Genomic DNA, 21,270 nt, shown 5'->3' on the forward strand with positions numbered 1-21,270 from the left:
TAGATTGGATTATTTCTTAATTTCTAACGTGTTGTTATCTAATGCATCTATTACAAAGTTACCACGTATGATGTCAGACCATAACCCGTTGTTACTGACATTGAATCTCAATGGAATAACCAGAAAGGTGTATAAATGGTCATTTGAAAGAGCACTGTTGAAAGATGAGAGCTACTGTGAGCATATGATGAAATGGATAACCGAATTTTGGCTTAATAATAAGGGTAGCACAAGCAGCGGTAATGTCTGGGACGCTTTTAAAGCAGGGATTAGAGGCGAGACGATTAGTTTTACATCTTTTCGACGGAAAGCTGAAAGAGAGAAGTCTGAACAACAGATGAACTCACTTTTGGCTGCAGAAGCAGAACTTAATAGATTGATTATAGCTGGGAGCCCACTAGATCAAAAAATATTAGAGATAATGATTTTAAAGAACGACATCGCTGAAATGGTTACAAATAGAACAGCCGTAAACTATCTCGCAAAAAAGGAACAGGTGTTTGAATACAGTGAGAAGGTGGGGCATATCCTTGCTGTTAGGACGAGACAGAAAGCTAATGCTGGTGATATTAAAAGCATGGTAGATAACTTAGGAAACGTGATATTAGATTCTAATGGTATAAGGAATGAATTCTGGGAATACTATACGAACTTATATGACAGCGACAACAGGACGGGTTCCGAGGAAATAAATAGTGAAATAAGAGATTATTTGGGAAATATACAGCTAGATACGTTGGAAATGGAAGATCAGATTAAGCTAGAGTCCGATATAACATTAGAGGAAGTAGTATCAGCACTTTCGGAACTCCCATCATCTAAAGCTGCAGGACCAGATCTCATTCCAATTGAATTTTATAAAACATTTTTTTCTTCTATAAGTGCGGAGCTTTTAGATACTCTTTTACAAGCACAGAGGGAAGTCTCAGTTCCAGATTCATGGGGGGGTACTGAGATCATTGTCATTCTTAAAAAGGGCAAGCCTCCTACAACACCAGGGTCGTATAGACCAATTGCCCTTATGAATGCGGATGTGAAATTATACTCTAAAATTCTGGCAACAAGGCTGTCTACCATTATTGAAAAACTAGTAGCACCAGAGCAACATGGATTCATTCCAGGAAAAGGTACCACTACACATGTTCGAACAGTAATCACTTGCTTTGATGCTATGGCGGTTATTGGCGGCCCACTGGCAGCCATGTTCCTCGACGCCGAGAAGGCTTTTGACAGGGTGGCTTGGCTATACTTATGGGAAATAATGAAAGTATATGGATTTGGCGATAAATTTATAAGGGCAATTCAGGTTCTATACAAGGCACCTACAGCCAGAATTAAAATAAATCGAGATTTAACGGCACCTGTACAAATTAAAAGAGGCACTAGGCAAGGTTGTCCTAGCTCTCCCCTCCTTTTCGCATTATATATGGATCCATATTTGCGTTATTTAAAAGCTAATCCGAATATCCCACCACTTATCTCGAACGGAGTGGAGGTTAATATTCTAGCATACGCGGATGACGTTGCTATAATCACCCCAGACCCAGCCAAAGCAGTGGAGGAGGTTGAGCTGGAGGCTAGCAAATTTGGAAGAATATCCGGGTATAAATTAAACAGCGCAAAAACACAAATCATTAAAAACGCAATGGTCTTATATAATGATGCTCGTGTGGTTTCCGCAGCAACGTATTTAGGAGTTGAGATATCACCCAATTTGGACACAGTGGTAGGACGGAATATTTCTCCTTTAATTAAAGATGTAAGTACAGACCTGGCCAGAATTGATAAGCTTAAACTTTCGCTAGTAGGACGTACAAATGTAATAAAAATGATTATTCTTCCCAAATTCCTTTATATCTTTCGCACTATTCCTCTTTTTTTTGAAACATTCTGGTTTAGTAAACTAGAATCAATACTAAATAAATTTATATGGTCTTATGGGAAAACGAGAAGGGCCTATAAGTTTATGACGCTACCAAGGGTTAGAGGAGGGTGGGGGGTCCCAGACTTCAGGCTATATTATTGGGCATCCGTACTACAATACACCCAGGGTTTGCTGGGGGCAGATAATCTAGAGTTGAATGTTAGATCTTGCTCGACAATGGTATACTCTATTGTAATGGGGGCAGACGCCGCAAACGCTTTCCTAAATCACGCAGATTTCCTTTACTATAAGCATACACGGTTTAAAACAGTTAAAGCTGCATATAATATTTGGATAGCAGTAGCAAAGAAATGCGGACTAGGAAGATACAATAGGTATACTAGATTGTATAGGAATAGAACACTACCCCCCTTGATATTTTCGGATTCTATAATGGCGGAATGGGATATGCAAGGCTTAAAAAGTATAGGGGATTTGATGGGAATGGATGGGAATATATTACAATTTTCAGACTTGATGGGTAAATATGGCATTTCAAGAAATAGTTTTTTTAAGTATTTGCAAATCAGGAGCTTCTTGGGTAAGAAAAAGGGGGGAGAATGTGGATTTCGGAAGAGTAACCTTATGGAATCTCTAGCTCAGGGGGGAGAGTGTTCTATACGATTCTTTTATGCCAGTCTAGCAGGCTTAAAAAAAGACGATACTGAGAAATTTGGAGATAAATGGGCAGGGAAACTAGGCGTACAGAGTCAATTTTTTCTGGATTCACTAGAGTTAGGATGCTCTGTGCTGTGTTCTGCTCCTCTTCAATCGCAGCACTTTAAAACTGTATTTCAACTCTATCACACACCGGACCGCATTGCACAGTGGGGGGCGACCACAGGGACAACTTGTTTTCGTTGCAATGCTCCAGTAGCAGACAGTATACACATTTTTGCACTGTGTCCCCAATTAGAGAATTTACGAAAGGGGATTGAAGATTTTATGAGGCTTACTCTGGGTGTAAATGAGATTTTAACACCAATGGTTATCATGCTAGGGGTTAGGGGATATAGGGACGATAATACTGAATTTATATTCCTAGCGATGGCAGTGTACAGACTATTAATCGCAAGAGCATGGCGTGATCCTACTCCCCCTACAATGCAACAATGGATTGCTTTGCTATTGGGGATATTTAACCTCGAAAAAGGTATATACGCCAGGAAGGGAAAAAGAACTAGAAAATTGGGATAAAAAATTTGGAATCCTATATATCGGTGGAAAGAGAGAGTAAGGGTACCCCTTGGTTAATAATTTATAAGGCTTGTTTAAGTTTTCCACCTGAATGTGTTGATGACTTATAATTTTTTTTTATACATAGTAATTATTTGGGTTATATTGTGTATTGTGATCTCTGTGTATGTAAATGACAAATTGTTGTATGATGTGCCATAAAAATTTTAAATAAAATTAAAAAAAAAAAAAAAAAATGGAAAACAGAAGGTCTTTATTAGGATTCGTATCTCTGTCTCATTGACCATTCTGCTGTACCACGGATCTCAGACTGAAGGATTCTTCTCAACACTTTTTTTCATGTCATAGCATTGATCCAACTGAAGAAGAATCAAGAAGCATTGTCAGGGGGATAGACAGGCTGCCACAGTCTCAGCATGAGAAGACACCACTAATTGCATTCTCCTGGTACATGCTGCAGCCCCCATCAGGGTCTGTGAAGTGGGGAGGAACCAGGAACCAAATAGGGAACACTCTTCTCCTCGACGGCATTGGGGACCCGTCTTTTATGGCCCTGTAGCCCCCACCTTCTCTATTATTATTCCCAGAAGCCCTTACTTGAACAGGAGGAGAAATGGTCATCTTGAGGTACCACTACAGCCACGAGGATCACAGGATGTAAATTTTTCATCACCTCTATTCCCCACAGGGCTCCACATGAAAGTCGGTGCTCCACTTGTCGTATCTCCCTCCATGCTGTGGCATGCCAGCCCTGCGCAGTACCAGCGTACTACTTGCATTCTACACCTCATCTACCGGGGATAGGGAAACATAGCTCAATCATCCCCAGAATTCTCACCAGCCAACTGAGTGCAGCAGGGGGTTTCCTCACACATTCCACCACAAGTTTTGGGCTGCCACAGCATAATGCATCCTGCCTCTGGAAGGACATACTAAAAATGACCCGGCAGCTGGAGCTCTGGGACAATGTGACCACGTAAATTGAAACAAAGTGCTTGGGCCTGAAGACTTGTTAATAGGTCACAACCAGTATTAAAGCTCAATTAAACAGAGATCGAAGATTAGTAATAATAGGGGCAACACTTTAGGCAGCAGGAACTTGTCACCGGTATTGATGCCACTACTGGAGGGTATCGTTTTATAATAATACCAGTATCTGCCTATTCTCAGAGGGCTTTTTCTTTTCTTTCACCAGTGGTTCGTTTTGTGTAAAACAGTACCAAGACCACCTTAAAACAAGCATTGGAAATGCAATAGGTCTCGCATTTGTTTGAGTTAGAGCTATTGGCATTGTAAATGGCAATGTGTTTTACCCAGCAGTGGCTTGCATAGGTAAACACTGTGGGGTGGTGAGGTGGGGCAGGGCGGAGTGGGGGGTAGTGGAATTCGACACACGATGGGAAAGTGAAAAATAAATAAATAAAATCACTTATCGATGAACAGTAAAAACTGGACCGCAACAGAAAATGTTCCCTTCAGTACATGGTGCACTAGTGTAAAAACATGATAGGTAGCGAGTCACTGGATACTCTAGAAATGCCCAGCTTAATCCCTGATTCAAGATCAGTGTTTAAAGCTGCATGGAAATTCATCAAAACAATATATTACAGTGTTAACAATAAAGACTTAACATTATCCCCTGCACTCGTCAATGAAAGTCACTCATAACCAAAGTCTTAATCAATTTCTTGACTGATTAAATGTAATGTTTGAGGTCTGCGATACACCACCAATACACATCCTCAGACATTAAAATTAGCTGGAAGGTTGCACTTCCTCACTATTTAGATGTCCCTGCAATGGTTATTTAATTAAACAGCTATATAAAAAAAGAACATTATAATTTGTGATTTTAGTGATACCATCAAATATGTGACTATTAAGATCATCTATGACCATGTACTAGGCCTTGGGCAGTGCCCTGGGCTTAGGGTGGGCACAGTTTACTAGAGCTGGTGAATTTTAGTCTGTTTCAGCTGACCGGCATAACACATTTGTTTGTGCAAGAGATCCGGGTCACAAGTCTCCTGATGGGTTCTATACATGATTTTGAAGGTTGTTTGCTGAGAGTACTGGATTTGATGGGTAGTAAGGGTACACTCTGAGTGATGACCAGCCCCATGAATCACCCATGACACAACTAACGGGGGATTTGCAGCTGATCAACCAACAAAGAGAATGATTACCGGCTTTCCCTGTGTAAATCTATGTAGTTTATCATGGTTAGCCTTACTAGCACCAATTGTATGTGTGAGTAGATCTTAGGTAAATGATGGGAGGAGCACACCCACACTGAGAATCCTCCTATATTTATTTAGACCCTACAGTTGCAGGGTCGTCAACAGGGTATGCTGGTAGTCAGAATCTGCCCCTTTGTGACCAGTATTTTTGCATTTGGATGCATCATCCCAAATGCAAAAATCGCAATTTAAGTAATCGCAAATTTGCGTTTCCTTAAATTGCGATTGCATTTAAGGAATCGCAAATTGAGATGCCTCAAATGCAAGGCATGACGACATTTAAAATAGTGATTTCGCTATTAGGGGATTCAAATTACCGTCAAATAAAACTTGATGGTAATTAGCGAAAACTTTGAAAAATGCACTAAGGTGCATTTTTCAAAGTGCAAGGTTACACACACCCATGCCCTTGTGGCCTGACTGATGAGAGCTGAAAGCCAGAAACCGGTCCTGGGATGCTTGTTTCCAGTCCAGGGAGGACCTGGCTTGGCAGTTCGGGCTAGACTGTTGCCATGGGGCACAGGGTCAAGACTGATTTGCATATGGCTGGGTTCAAACTGGAATGGCATGGTGAGCAAAAAAATAATGGATTTAGGCCCAGTTCTCTGTGCTGGGGTGAATGTATGACATTGTTCTGCATTCTGTCCATCAACTGTTGTTTTTTCACTTGTCACCCCGAGTGGGACGGGTATGCTCAGACGTGAGTACCGTGCTCTCCATGCCACTGGAATCAAGCTATCCTGGCTGATGAGGGCTGAAAGCCGTAAACCAGTCCTAGGATGCTCATTTCCACTCCAGGGAGGACCTGGCTTGGCAGTTCGGGCTGGACTGTTCCCTTGGGGCACAGGGTCAAGGCTGATTTGTAATATGGCTGGGTTCAAACTGGAATGGCATGGTGAGCAGAAAAACAATGGATTTAGGCCCAGATCTCTCTACTGGGTTGAATGTTTGACATTGTTCTGCATTCTGTCCATCAACTGTTGTTTTTGCGAGGGTGTAATACTGTCAGCTACTGAATGTGACCAAAGTCTACCATACCTTTTCTTTACCCCCTCTGTGCTGATTTACAAAGCATAACTGCTCTTGTTTGTCATTAATCTGCAGCTTACAATTGAACTTCAATTGAATACCCTGTCTGTGCCACTACCTAGAGTACTCTGACAACATTGTCTGCACCCTTATTAAAATGAGTGTGCATGCTGCCCCCTGCTGACGAACTACAGCAACCATGGTGTGTGTGTGGGCGGGCCGATGCTGAAGACTTTGTTCTCACTTTAGACTGCGGTGTCAGCAGCACTTGCAGACTATTTCCCTGATGTAGGGTGACCAACCATCCGTAAATTTCAGGGACCGTCCGTAATTGGGATCTCACGGGTTGTCCGTGAGGATCCCTTTTACTGACGCCTTTTTTCCATAATTTTGGCCATCACAGGGAGCAGCACTGCTCCCCTGTGAGAGGCCTCAACCCCCCCCACCCCTGTCCCTCTTTGATGGGGGCGCCTCGCGCTCCTCCTGGAGCACAAGAGCAGCCCCACCCGCCCATTGTCATTCTGTAATCTGGGTAATTGCCACATACAGAATGTCAATGGGGCAGTCTGGGGGTATTAAACCACGTGGAGGCCTCCTCCTACCTCCGTGCACAGCAGGGCAATCTGTTAGAAGAAAAAAAAGATAAAACGCCCATACTGCAACGTGAAAAAAAGTTTATTTAAAGAAGCCTGAAAAACAAGTTAATAAAAAGCACGGGTTATCGTTCTTTTCTGTCCCATCATTCTAGAACTGAAGTATTTTAAATAATATGTTCAACAAAGCTATGGTTTCTGCTTTTTTTAATTTTAAGCAACTAACACCCATTGACAAAGCCAATAGTCCTGGCTTCTTGTTGGTGTAATGATACTTGCTGTGTTATACATCTGTATGCAATGACAGAAACAACATAATACCATTCGGGCGGAACATTATGCTTAGCACAGATTTTCTGCCTTGGTGTTTTAATTACATCGAACACACACTTTGAAGAGACCCCCACTTTTTTACACCACTTAACCCCTTGGCCACGGCGGTAATTCCGCCACGGCGCTGGGGGGGGAGGGGGTCGAGCGGCGCCGCCATGCTTGCGACGGAACCATTCTGTCACAAGCCATGGGCGCGCTGTGCTCATGATGGAGTGGTTCCGTCACGGCCCCGCCCACTCATCAATAGAGCCGCGCAGGCGCGGAATTGAAGCCGCGTAGACGGGGCGGCCGCGGCGTGACGGAACCACTCCGTCATGAGCAGGGCACGCCTGTGGCTCATGACAGAGTGGTTCCGTCACTAGCACGGAACGGGTTAAAGCCATTGAAACAACACCAACGGCCAGATTCATGAAAGACCCGTTTTGCGAGTCTGAAATAGCGATTCATAAGGAATCGCTATTACAGATTCGCAAAACGGGATTCATGTAGGAATCGCAAAATTAAATGCAATTCCTACAGATTCCTTATTTGCGATTAGCAAATTGCTAATCGCAAATAAGGAATAACTCCCCATTCATTCCTATGGGCCAAAAGGCCCATAGGAATGAATGAGGAGTATTCCTTATTTGCGATTAGCAATTTGCTAATCGCAAATAGGATAGCGATTTGAAGGGTGCCAGGGGTGTCCAAAGGACACCCTGTAGCACCCCTTCAATGCACATTTCAACAGGTGCTGCGCACACACATGTCCAAAGGACATGTGTGTGTGTAACATGCAACTTAGAAAAATGTTTTTAAAAGCATTTTTCTAAGTTTTCGCTATTTACCACGAGGTTTGACCTCGCGGTAAATAGCGGCCGAAAATTGCGAATTCGCAATTTTAAAATGTTTCAAGAATAGCATTTAAGGAATCTCTAATAGAGATTCCTTAAATGCTATTCCTCGCAAAATTGCGATTTTCTAAATAGCGAATTTTGCATTTGGGATGATGAATCCCAAATGCAAAAATTGCACTCGCAAAGGGCCAGATTCTGAGAATCTGGCCCTTTGCAAGCGCAAATATGATTGATGAATCAGGCTGCATGTCACAGTCACCTCACATCCTGGCACTGTGCATCATGCATGACTCATGACTTCTACGTTTTCAGATTGCCTATGTGCAGGGGCATAGGCCCACATGCATCAAGCACTTTTGCATTCGCAAACGGTGCGATTCCTTAAAATCGGCCGATTGCGAATGCAAAAGTGCTTTTTGGGATGCATGAAGCAATTTTAGAATTCGTAACATGTTTGCGAGTTTTAAAATTGCGGGTGCTTTTAAGAAGTCGCAGATGTGCGATTTCTTAAAAGCAATGCATCATTAAATTTAAAACTGTAAATTCGCAATTAGGGTGCCAAATTTACCGAGTGGTTGAACCACTCGGTAAATTTGGGGAAAGTGTTTAAAATGCTTAAAATGTTTTTTTTTCAACATTCATGTTTCACACACACATGTCCTTAGGACATGTGTGTGTGAAACATGATGCGAAAAATACATTTCAGGGGTGCATGGGGGGGTCCTTTGGACTCCCCCATGCACCCATGAAATTTTCAAAGTGCCACTCGCAATTCCCATTGACTCCTATGGGCCTTTTGGCCCATAGGAATCAATGGGAATTGCGAAAATTAACTTAAGAATTCGGTATTCATTTGGGATTCGGTAAAAATTGCGATTTTTACCGAATCACAAATGAATACCGAAAATAATGATGCATAGCATTTTGCACTTCTTAATTTGCGATTCCTTATTTTTCGCAAATTAGGAAGTGCAAAATGTCACAATGATGCCTGTGGGCCAATGTGAACCCTCCCCCACCCCTTGCTTTAGGAACTACAGCGAGGTGAAGTTCTTGATGGGCTTCTTCTGTCTGCGACTCTGCAGACAAAGGCTTAGCTCATAATTTGAAAAGGAAAGTAAATAAGTAAAGGAATGTGTGAATGGCTGGATGGATTACTGAAAGTATGAATGGATGAATGAAAGGGTAAATGGATAGATAATGAAAGGATGGATGGATGAGTGAATGAGTGGAAGTATGGATGAGAGAAAAGGTAAATAGATGGATGTATGGGTGGAAGGGTAGATGATGGGCGAGTGAATGGGTGTATGGATGAGTAAGTGAATGGATGGCTGGGAACTGCCTGTACTTGGGCATCACTGCCTACGAGCAGCAACGCCTCCAGACCATCCAAAACCAGGCCGCTCGTCTCATTCACCGGCTCCCTAGGTCTCATCATACCACCCCCTTACTCAAGTCCCTCCATTGGCTTCCCGTCCTGCAGAGAGCCCTCTTCAAGTTGGGATGCATAGTCTTCATGGCCCGCGCCCGCACGGCTCCTATTTTCATCACTTCTATGATCACCCACTATCTCCCCTGCTGCGATCTCTGTTCCTCCAGTCAGGCACTTCTCAGTGTCCCCCGCTTCCGTAAGTCCAGAACAGGCGGCATGAGGTTTTCTACCCTTGCCCCGCCCTTCTGGAACAGTCTCCCATTCTCTATTAGGTCTATTACTGACTATCTGCATTTCCGTAAGGCGCTCAAAACTCACCTGTTTGCTCAAGCTTTTTCTTCTCAGTAATCTCCTGGTGCTCTCTCCACCTGCTACCGCCCAACCATCCAGTGCCAGGAAGCCGCTTGGTCACAGTGCGCTTTACAAATACTTTTAACTTTCAACTTTCAACTTGGATGGGTGAAAGGGTAAATGGCTGGATGGGTGAGTGAATAGATGGATGGAGGACTGTACGGATGGGTGGGGTGAAAGGGTGGGTAGAAGAATGATGAATGAGTGAAAGGGTGGAGGAAGGGATGGATGAGTGAAATGATGGATGGAAGGATATGGTGGATAGGTTTGCAAATGGTTGAATATGTTTGGATATGGATAGGCACACAGATGGAAGGACAGAATGAATGGTGAAAGACTGAATGATGGATGAAAGAATGATTACACTTTGTAGCACCCATTATCTTAAGTAACATTTCCTATACATTGACTTTCACGTTAATATGAGTCATTGTCTCTATATAATGTGTGTGATGTAACGCACTCCGACACCCTGCCCTACATACTTGGGATGAGTAACACTATAGAAGAAATGAAATACACATGAGAGGCGGTCTAAGTGAAGATGAGGGGGCACCAATGGAGGGTGACAGCAAGGCCGGACTGGCCGGACCGTGCATTTCACTGGGAGGCTGGAAAGGGGGGGAGCAGTTTTGTTACTGGGGGCTGGCACTGCAAAGCTCCTTGTATATCCAGTAGTTTGCAATCAACAATAAAACAGCCTCACTTATATTCAGATGTGGTTCACCATTGTCTGGTGACTAATGTACCTGCTGGAGCGAGATGCAAATTTTGAATCGTCTAAGGTAGCAAGCTGCGGCCATACTGAAAAACTGTGACATGTATGATTGTCTCAACCTAATATAAGCTTATTTTGACTTGTACTTAGGTGGTTGTCTATTTACTTACTTATATAATATTGCGCGACCACCTTTGACGTGTCTGTAAAAAACTTACCTTTTGTCCCGAAGTTTTGTCCTGAATTTTGACCTTTTGTCCTGAATTTTTGTCCTGAATTTTATCCCTTTGTCCTGAATCTTTACACTCACCGTCCTGAATTTGCACCTCTGCCAGTTGGTCACCCTACCCGGATTTCCACGCCTGGGTGTCTAACCCAACCCAAATGATGACGTCAAGGAGCTCCCGAGTAAGCGCGGGATCCACCACAATGCGCTGAGCATCATGCTCCCATCCTTCAATCTCAATTTTTAACTGCACTAAACGTTTAGTTCTTTCTAGGCTATCGGAGGTGAACGAGCCAATACTGCCACGCAACGCCCCTCACAGCCGAGCATTTAGGGCAGTGAAGCCCACCCAAGCCTAAAAAAATATACCAGGCTTTATAAGGGCAACCTGTTTTAGCGCCTCCTTCACCACTAACACTTTATCTTAACACTTTATCTGACATGAAAACCTCGTTATTAAAAGAACTAACTTCAAACCTAAACTGGGGAACAAAAACCTAGAAGCCTCCCTCCAGGACCACATCGACTAACTAGGCCACGCGCCAGAGCGCACAGATTTTAACTGCCACTGAGCCCCCCCCCCAAACCTAAATACCCAATAGGGATCCCTGTTGACCTGTAGCCTGGACTGCCCCACCCACCTGAAGAACCCCGGAGAAGGACATCCTTTGGATGCCACCCCTGGGATCCCTATTGTAATGGCGGAACTAAGGGCACGGGCCAATAATTGGCAGAAGGGACGTGCAGCACAAGAGGAGGGAGGGAAGGTGCAGTGCAGCATGCACAAAAAGAGGGTGGGGCACGCAATAGGTCGTGAAAAACACTAGGAAATAAATTACAAAGTTGTTCCGAGCTCTGTCAAAGTAGTACAATGTTCTTGTTCGCTGTTCTTTGGGTGCTCGCACACATCCAAGGGAGTAAATGTTTCATCAGGGAGCGCAGGCAGTGTGCTCGATCACCCAGCAACACGCCGCCAGAGGATAGCTGTGATCGGGTGCGCCGCCTCCTGTTCCCACACTGTTCTCCGACTTGTTCACACTGCTGCAAAATTATACACACATACACCGCTCTGCTTGAAGAGAAAGAAACAGAAAAAGAGTGCATCTGAACTAACAGTTAATCTCTCCAGTGGAAAGCTACTGAATAGGTAGGCCCTGCTCTATGGGCGTTGGGCGGTAACTAAATAGAGAAAAGAGGGGCAAGGAAGGGCAACGAACCAGTTGATACCAAGATATTTTGAAGAGCAATCTAAGTAGCAAATCAAAAGCATAGGCAAAGTTAAAGTCAACAACTCTGAATACAACAGGTCTCAAAGAGACAGCGTAAGCACTACCTAGGCTCAACCTAAAAAACATATAAGCCCTCAAATCCAGAAGGGATTTCATGAAAAACTGTATTTCTTCATAGTCATATCCTGCAAGTCACTTCTCGTGTGATGTTATTTCCTCTGCATTGTATTGTGATTGCGTGAGTTATTCAGGGGCATTGCCCAAGGGTGCTGGATTTCGAGGCAATGTGGCCTAGGTGCTCCAACTGACCGGTTGTGTTGAAGCAGGTTTTGTTACTGGGGGCTGGCACTTCAAAGTTCCTTGTATATCCAGTAGTTTTCATTCAACAATAAAAGCGGCACCACTTATATTCAGGTGTGGTTCACCATTGTCTGGTAACTTATACCTGCTGCAGTGAGATGTGAGTTTTGAATCGTCTCTAAGGTAGCTAGCTGCAGGCATACTGAAAAACGTTAAGTGCCCGATTGTCTCAACCTAATATAAACTTACTTTGACTTGTACTGAGGTGGTTGTCTATTTACTTACCTTTATACTATTGCGCGACCTCCTCTGACATATCGGTAAAACGTATCTTTTGTCCCAAAGTTTTGTCCTGAATTTTGACCTCCTGTCCTGAATTTTTGTCCTGAATTTTGACCCTTTGTCCTGAATTTTTACATTCACTGTCCTGAATTTGCATCCATACCAGTTGCCTACGACACACGTCTTACATTCTTCTCCCTTTCCCTCTATGACCTGATGCTCACTTATTTATCTCTAACTCATTCACTTCCCCTTTCTTTTGCAATTATACAATCCTGCTCTAAGGTTGGATTTCCATTTGATAATGAAAGAATACTTTGTTTACCAGAGCATTTTAATTGCTACTCTTAGCTGTCACCGTCATGCTTTTTTATTTATAGCATAGTCCCCTTGCAGAACTAAGTGTTGTTTCAATTTATTTCGGCATTTTAATGCTTTAAAATACTTTAATCCCCACTAAAATAAACATGTGCATAAGAAATAGAATGCATAAACACATGAATATTAATTGCACATGTTTACAATTCTCTTTGATCTAAACTTGAGAGTTTCCCAAAGATTGCAGTCACCGTGCCTCGAGATCACGAGGAGTACTGCAATTATAAGCTTTTTAATAACAGCAGCCAGTGGCAGCAGCCAGTGGTTGTTAACTACCCCTCTGTACCAGCCCCCCTCTGTGCTCATTAGTGCTAATGCGGTAGTCGGACTCTTGTCTACGGGACATAACTGTGCGTCATGTAAAGCACAACATCATTACCGACTCAGCGGGCTGAAAGGTACGTACAGTACAGCGAGATGAAGCATTTCTGACAACAAGGCAGACACAAACAGCGCGCGCATCTCGGGGAACTGCGTACAAGGCCGACACAAACAGCGCGCGCATCTCGGGGTACTGTGTACAAGACATACACAAACAGCGCGCGCATCTCGGGGTACTGTGTACACGGCTTCAGAGGTTTGAAGCGAGATCCTAGATAGAAGCAAGGCCGATGCCGTTCACGGACACCAGGGTCAAAAGCATCGCCTGGTTTCACTAGGCACGCTCATACTGCACGGCCGATATTTAGCCTGGATATCTGCAACCACAATGCACATCCGGCAAGTTGCCACTAGATGGCGTCTTAAATAAATTTAGTCCACGTCTGCCTAATAGGCTGTCACAGAGCTGAGAGTCGGATACAGCCATGGGTTTCAAAATCTCCGGGACCGGACAGGTCTAAACAATTTAAAGCCAAGGTAGAGGAGTGATAACGAACGAAAGCAAGACTAGCCATGGGTTTAAATAATCTCCGGGACCGGACAGGTCTCAAAAATGTAAAACCATGGTAGTGGAGTGATAACAAACGAAAGCAAGGCCAGCGTTCCAATAAAAGCAAACAGTGCCACCATAACTAGCAAAACGAAAATGCAATGTAAATACACGCAGGTATGGTATGAAAAAGGCTGCACGTGTACAGTATAAAAGGGCTTTATTGGCAGAGCCCACACACTGTGCGCCGGGGACACAACAGCATATTAGTGTAGCTTGTTTGCGGTCCTGCTTCCTGTGGGCCACCTATATGTATCTGCACCTCACCCGCTGGGCAGCCTCGCGCAATAACTCGCTGTCCACAACTTCTTGATTAGCAAGAAAGGCTACCTTATTAAGACAGGTTCAAATAAAATCTTTTTCCAAATCATCTTGCCATTCATTTTTAATAAACTAAATCCCACATCTTAGCTTAGCATCCCTATGAAAGATGAACCCCCACCAAGTTAACCCAACCAAACCCAGAAGAGACTGAGTGCCCTTTGAGGATGGACAAACACGCTCCAGGCTGCCCACCCCCAGAAAATCCGCCTACCAACTAAACTGTACATCTAAACCTGTCTTATCGTGGCAACTAGGTACGCCCACTTTGGCAGTAACCAAAGCAGATAAAAAACCATAACTAAACAAGGCCTGAAAAAGAAAAAAGAGGGAAGGGTGGGTGGGACAAAATTCAACCTCCGCCACCCGCCTCCCCCGCCAGAAACCGGTCCCCGGTAGCTTGTTTCCTTCCCAGTATAAGAATTGGCTTGGTAGTTTGGTCTGCCCTGTTCCCATGATGCACTGGGCCAGGGTCAGACTAATTTGCATATAGCCAGGTTCTGAGCTGGGATGGTGCAGTGAGCTAAAAAACGGTGATGGATCAAGCCCTGATCTTTGGACTGGGTAAGAGTGGTCTGCTTAATTCAGACACTCTGTTCATCACCACCCCCTTTTCTGAATCATTTTTGTCCACCATAAGCGTGGAAGGGTATACTCAGATGTGAGTCCCTAGCTCATTGCACCATCAGGATTCAAGCAAGCCGGGCCGAAAACGGCTGAATTGCCAGAAACCGGTCCCCGGTAGCTTGTTTCCTTCCCAGTATAAGAATTGGCTTGGTAGTTTGGTCTGCCCTGTTCCCATGATGCACTGGGCCAGGGTCAGACTAATTTGCATATAGCCAAGTTCTGAGCTGGGATGGTGCAGTGAGCTAAAAAACGGTGATGGATCAAGCCCTGATCTTTGGACTGGGTAAGAGTGGTCTGCTTAATTCAGACACTCTGTTCATCACCACCCCCTTTTCTGAATCATTTTTGTCCACCATAAGCGTGGAAGGGTATACTCAGATGTGAGTCCCTAGCTCATTGCACCATCAGGATTCAAGCAAGCCGGGCCGAAGACGGCTGAAATTTCAGAAACCGGTCCCCGGTAGCTTGTTTCCTTCCCAGTATAAGAATTGGCTTGGTAGTTTGGTCTGCCCTGTTCCCATGATGCACTAGGCCAGGGTCAGACTAATTAGCATATAGCCAAGTTCTGAGCTGGGATGGTGCAGTGAGCTAAAAAACGGTGATGGATCAAGCCCTGATCTTTGGACTGGGTAAGAGTTGTCTGCTTAATTCAGACACTCTGTTCATCACCACCCCCTTTTCTGAATCACCCGCCTCCCCCGGGCACAGTACTTTTCCCGCCCTTGTAGCCCCTATAAATCACTTCCCCCCGCGTGCCTCATTAAACTAATCCCCCGGCACCTGTGGCTGCTCCCTTGCGCGAACAACCCAGGGGGAGACCGGCTCACGCGCAGCTCCCCATGGGTCCCTCCTCGCGCAATAACTCACTGTCCACAACTTCTTTATTAGCAAGAAATGCCACTTTATTCAGACAGGTGCAAATAAAATCTTTTTCCAAAAACATCTTGCCCTTCATTTTTAATAAACCAAATCCCCCAGCTTAGCTTAGCATCCCTATGAAAGATGAACCACCACCGAGTTAACCCAACCAAACCCAGAAGAGACTGACTCGTGTTGATACCCCCCTCATTTCCTTTTACTGCCTTTTGAGGATGGACAAACCCGCTCCAGGCTGCCCACCCCCCAGAAAATCCGCCAACCAGGAAAACCGAACAGAGTTTTCCTGCCCCACCAATGGAGAACCTTCAGCCCCATCTGGTAGAGCGAATGACCAACAGCTAGTGGAGCAACCACTGGTATACCAAATGCACAGCGAAATTGAAAGTATGACAATGAATCACTTGAAACTTTGCTTATTAGTCAAACTTAAGCCAATAAAGAATTACATTTTAAGACCAAAGTAGTTTAACTTCTGTATTCATTTACATTTTCATGAATTACGTGAAGAATTTGATTAGTTTCAAGACCTTTCTTGTACTGCAAAAAAAATCTTTACAGTGTTATTATTTAAAAGATAATATGAACATTACTGTCACTTAACAAAACTGTCAATCATAAATGTATTGTATTAGTTACACAACCAAAACATAGATTGTGAAGGCCCAATGCATTTCGGATAGATCCCTTCTTCAGGGGAACTGTGGAAAGATAACAATGAAAAAGAAACAGTAGTAAACGTTTTAGCCTGAAGTTCATGTTTGCAACTGTTACTGATTTAAACATAATGTACACAAGATGCATACTGCTTCAACGTCCATTAATTGTACAACTGTATTGAACAAAAATCCTTATGTGTCTTCTCGAGGTCAAAAGGAAAAGAGGTGCACTAGAAAAGCTGCCACCATGTGTATCTGCATAGATTACAATGCTGAAAGTTTGTGCATATGTGTACAACTGATCCCATGCAAGTAACTTATCCGTGAATTTTAAATATTAAAGCTGCAACCAACAACTGCCAGTCAAAAGTGGACTCGCTGTGTTGTTCAGTTGTGTGAAAACTATCTTCAATGGAAGCCTCGAAGCAAAAATGAATCACGTCACTCTGTATGAACACGAGAGGGAAGGTGATAAGATGTCTACATCACTGATAAAAAAAGAGGAAAAAAAGGGGAGATAAGACATCTAAGCCACTGGAATAACATAACCTAAACCGTCAACCGTAGTCTACTGATAAACAACCTTGAAATTAGCACTTACTGCAATAAGTGCGGCAATGGAGACCTTCTCGCTTGTGGTTCGAACTTGAACTACTATCTGCCGAACTGCTTACACTGTTATCGCATCTACGGTAAACCCAAAAAAAACTCGCCTTAGTTAAATGATACGCTCATATAAGACACGCTAAAAATGGATCCATGTTAATTAACTTGCGTCTATACTTAACAGGAAAACTCATCACGTGGAAATACACCATGCGGGTGTAGAACTTCGTGCAGTCCAGCTGGCAGAGATGTGTCCCCTCAAAATTGTCACGATCTATAAGGCAATGTATGAAGCCTTTAGTTTGTGCCTCCTCTCTCGTAATCATAACATCTACTTTCACTTCGAGCATCTAAACAAATACCAAAAGTGTTTCAACGCTTACCGTTCAACCGAAAACTGAGTGCTTCTAACCCGTGCAGCTTCCCGAAGGTAAAGAGTGAAACACAACTGCGTCCGCAGACTAATCAAGAAACCGACAAGTCTGAAATCAACATAGAGATGGGACTGGCAGAATCCGACATGATGAAGTGGTGTAAACGGATCGTGTTAGATCTTAATGCCTTGTTACACAATGCTAAGTTGACACAACAGAAAATGCTACAATTTTGTGTGAAGGTGCAAATGGCGCTGAATATATCTCACTAACACAACTGCTATGCATGTAGGATATCGATCCGTTAATACCCGCTTGTGGAAACCATGGAAGATTACTGCCACCTCACTGCAGCAAAACCGCATAGGAATTGTGTAAAGTCTATCTAGATGTAGTAATCATTCAGTGACTGCAAAACCGGTTACTAATATAAAACGCAAACTGTGTGTGTGGCTCATCAAATACATTACTAAAACTCCTTCAAATAGTTGTGGATGAAAGCATATACTTACGAAAGACAAGACATGTAAGAAATACTGGAAAGATCGGAATGGCAGACATAATGAAAAAACATAAAAGAAATCTAAGCGAGGTAGTGGTGCTGACATCATTAAAAAAGTGTACAAAAAGTTAAAAAGTGTTTTGACCAAAAGACAGACACATTCACAGAACTATATATTGTAAAGGAAAGCAATCACAAGAAACATTGGAGTACAATCGTATTATTGAGCCCTCCTGGTACCAAAGTTTGCACATGCTTGATACACCAAGCTTCTCTTTGTGCTAATAGTGTGGTGTAATTCTGATCTAATCGTGGATTTAAGGATTCCAGAATGGCGAATCTCATTTGTGCGTTGGTGTGTTGGTGTTCTAACCAATGAGAAGAAAAATACGATTTAGTTGACTTGGTACGAAACGTACTTTTGTGTTTGGTAATGAGTATTTTTATTTTTCTGGAAGTTTTGCCTACATATAGTAGTCCGCAGGGACATTTAATTGCGTAAATCACGTTGGAGAAATTACAGTCCCCATTGTGTCTCAAAGAAATTGCTTTACCTGAGTGTGGATGATGTATCGTATTGCCAGTAATCACATTATTGCAATGCACACAATTAAAGCACTTGCGCATTCCGTGAAATTGTTGTTCAGTCTCCATTTTGGTTGCCATGATGTTTTTACTGCGGGTATAAGCGAACAATGGTTCCTCATCAAATAAGCCTTTAAAATCTGGTTCTTGTGTCATTAATTCCCATCTTGATTTATGATCTGGTGGAGTACTTTGAGACAAAGACATGTCGTTTGGACTGACCTTTAATCTTGGGAGTGAGCAGAGTCTCCCGTTCTTTTACTTGAGTTTTATTCAATGCTCCAGTCAAAATCTCAGAGGGATAACCCCGCTCACTGAATTTAACTTGCTGTTTTTGTAAAGCCTCTAGCAAGGTGGTGTTGTTGGAGGTTATGCGTTCAGTTTGTACTTACTTCAACTGGTACAAAATGATTGTAATCCAACTTGGTTGATGCGTACCATTGACGTCACATCATTATATACATCTATTTCATTAAAAGAGAGAGTTGAGGCCTGTGAATGGGCCCTACTACAATTGCCAGAACTTGCAGTGAACAAAGTTTTGCTATTGGAGTTGCTTATTTTTTGTCTCCAACACAGCTATCTGAAATGGCAGGAAGATTTTTACTTGCAAGTAAGCGGGACCTCCATGGGTTTTTCGGGGGCTCACGCCTACGCCAACACGTTCATGGCACAATTTAAAAATGAGTCGACAACATTTATAATCATGAGACATGGAGGAACAACTTGGTATTCAATGTAAGATTCATAGATGACATTTTCCTTATCTGGAACAATACGAAAGATTCATTGGAAAAGGTCATTTTGGAACTTAACAACAAACATGAGAGAATCAAATTCACGTACGTCATCAGTCAACAGAGCATCAACTACCTAGATGTCTTCATTAGCAAACAGCACAACAGGCTTGAGATGTCAGTTTTCACGAAACCAACAGATAGAAACAACTTGCTATTGCACTCCAGTTTCCATCCACTGTCACTAATTAGAAACCTTCCATACTCTCAGATGTTGCGAGTTAAACGCATAACCTACAACAACACCACCTTGCTAGAGGCTTTACAAAAACAGCAAGTTAAATTCAGTGAGTGGGGTTATCCCTCTGAGATTTTGACTGAAGCATTGAATAAAACTCAAGTAAAAGAACGGGAGACTCTGCTCACTCCCAAGATTAAAGTTCAGTCCACACGACATGTCTTTGTCTCAAAGTACTCCACCAGAACACACGCGATTAAAGGCATCATTAAATCAAGATGGGAATTATTGAGACAAGAACCAGATTTCAAAGGCTTATTTGATGAGGAACCACTGTTCGCTTATACCCGCAGTAAAAACATCAAGGAAATTTTGGCAACCAAAATGGAGACTGAACAACAATTTCTCGGAATGTACAAGTGCTTTGATTGTGTGCATTGCAATAATGTGATTACTGGCAATACGATACATCATCCACACTCAGGTAAAGCAATTTCTTTGAGACACAATGGGGACTGTAATTCCTCCAACGTGATTTACGCAATAAAATGTCCCTGCGGACTACTATATGTAGGCAAAACTTCCAGAAAAATAAAAATACGCATTACCGAACACAAAAGTACGTTTCGTACCAAGTCAACTAAATCGTATTTTTCTTCTCATTGGTTAGAACACCAACACACCAACGCACAAATGAGATTCACAATTCTGGAATCATTAAATCCACGATTAGATCAGAATTACCCCACACTATTAGCACAAAGAGAAGCTTGGTGGATCAAGCATTTGCAAACTTTGGTACCAGGAGGGCTCAATGATAGGATTGAACTGCAATGTTTCTTGTCATTGCTTTCCTTGACAATATATAGTTCTGTGAATGTGTCTGTTTTTTTGGTCAAAACACTTTTAAACTTTTTGTACACTTTTTTAATGATGTCAGCACAACTACCTCGCTTAGATTTCTTTTATGTTTTTTCATTATGTCTGCCATTCCGATCTTTCCAGTATTTCTTACATGTCTTGTCTTTCGTAAGTATATGCTTTCATCCACAACTATTTGAAGGAGTTTTAGTAATGTATTTGACGAGCCACACACACAGTTTGCGTTTTATATTAGTAACCGGTTTTGCAGTCACTGAATGATTACTACATCTAGATAGACTTTACACAATTCCTATTCGGTTTCGCTGCAGTGAGGTGGCAGTAATCTTCCATGGTTTCCACAAGCGAGTATTAACGGATCGATAACCTACACGCATAGCAGTTGTGTAAGTGAGATAGATTCAGCTCCATTTGCACCTTCACACAAAATTGTAGCATTTTCTGTCGTGTCAACTTAGCATTGTGTAACAAGGCATTTAGATCTAACACGATCCGTTTACACCACTTCATCATGGTGGATCCTGCCAGTCCCATCTCTATGTTGATTTCGGACGTGTCGGTTTCTTGATTAGTCTGCGGATGCACAGTTGTGTTTCACTCTTTACCTTTGGGAAGCTGCACAGGTTAGAAGCACTCAGTTTTCGGTCGCACTGTCAGCGTTGAAACACTTTTGGTATTTGTTTAGACGCTCAAAGTGAAAGTAGATGTTATGATTACGAGAGAGGAGGCACAAACTATAGGCTTCATACATTGCCTTATGGATCGTGACAATTTTGAGGGGACACATCTCTTTCAGCTGGACTGCACGGAGTTCTACACCCGCAAGGTGTATTTCCACGTGGTGAGTTTTCCTGTTAAGTATAG

General features: G+C 42.9%; 1 protein-coding gene and 1 long non-coding RNA gene across 3 annotated transcripts in view; one reads left to right on the plus strand and one right to left on the minus strand.

The window, feature by feature from the left end:
- LOC147729090 (tetratricopeptide repeat protein 24-like) overlaps positions 1–21,270 on the plus strand; it is a 604,158-nt gene that overhangs the window by 278,645 nt on the left and 304,243 nt on the right. The window lies entirely within an intron of this gene.
- Positions 16,095–17,513, minus strand: LOC147729091 (uncharacterized). Its single transcript, XR_015309180.1, has 4 exons — positions 17,472–17,513; positions 17,271–17,362; positions 17,084–17,169; positions 16,095–16,524 (listed from the first exon to the last, which is right to left on the minus strand). It is a non-coding gene; the product is annotated as an uncharacterized LOC147729091 (long non-coding RNA).

The sequence above is a fragment of the Lissotriton vulgaris genome, chromosome 2_2 (assembly GCF_964263255.1).
Source record: "Lissotriton vulgaris chromosome 2_2, aLisVul1.2, whole genome shotgun sequence".
Taxonomy (NCBI): domain Eukaryota; kingdom Metazoa; phylum Chordata; class Amphibia; order Caudata; family Salamandridae; genus Lissotriton; species Lissotriton vulgaris.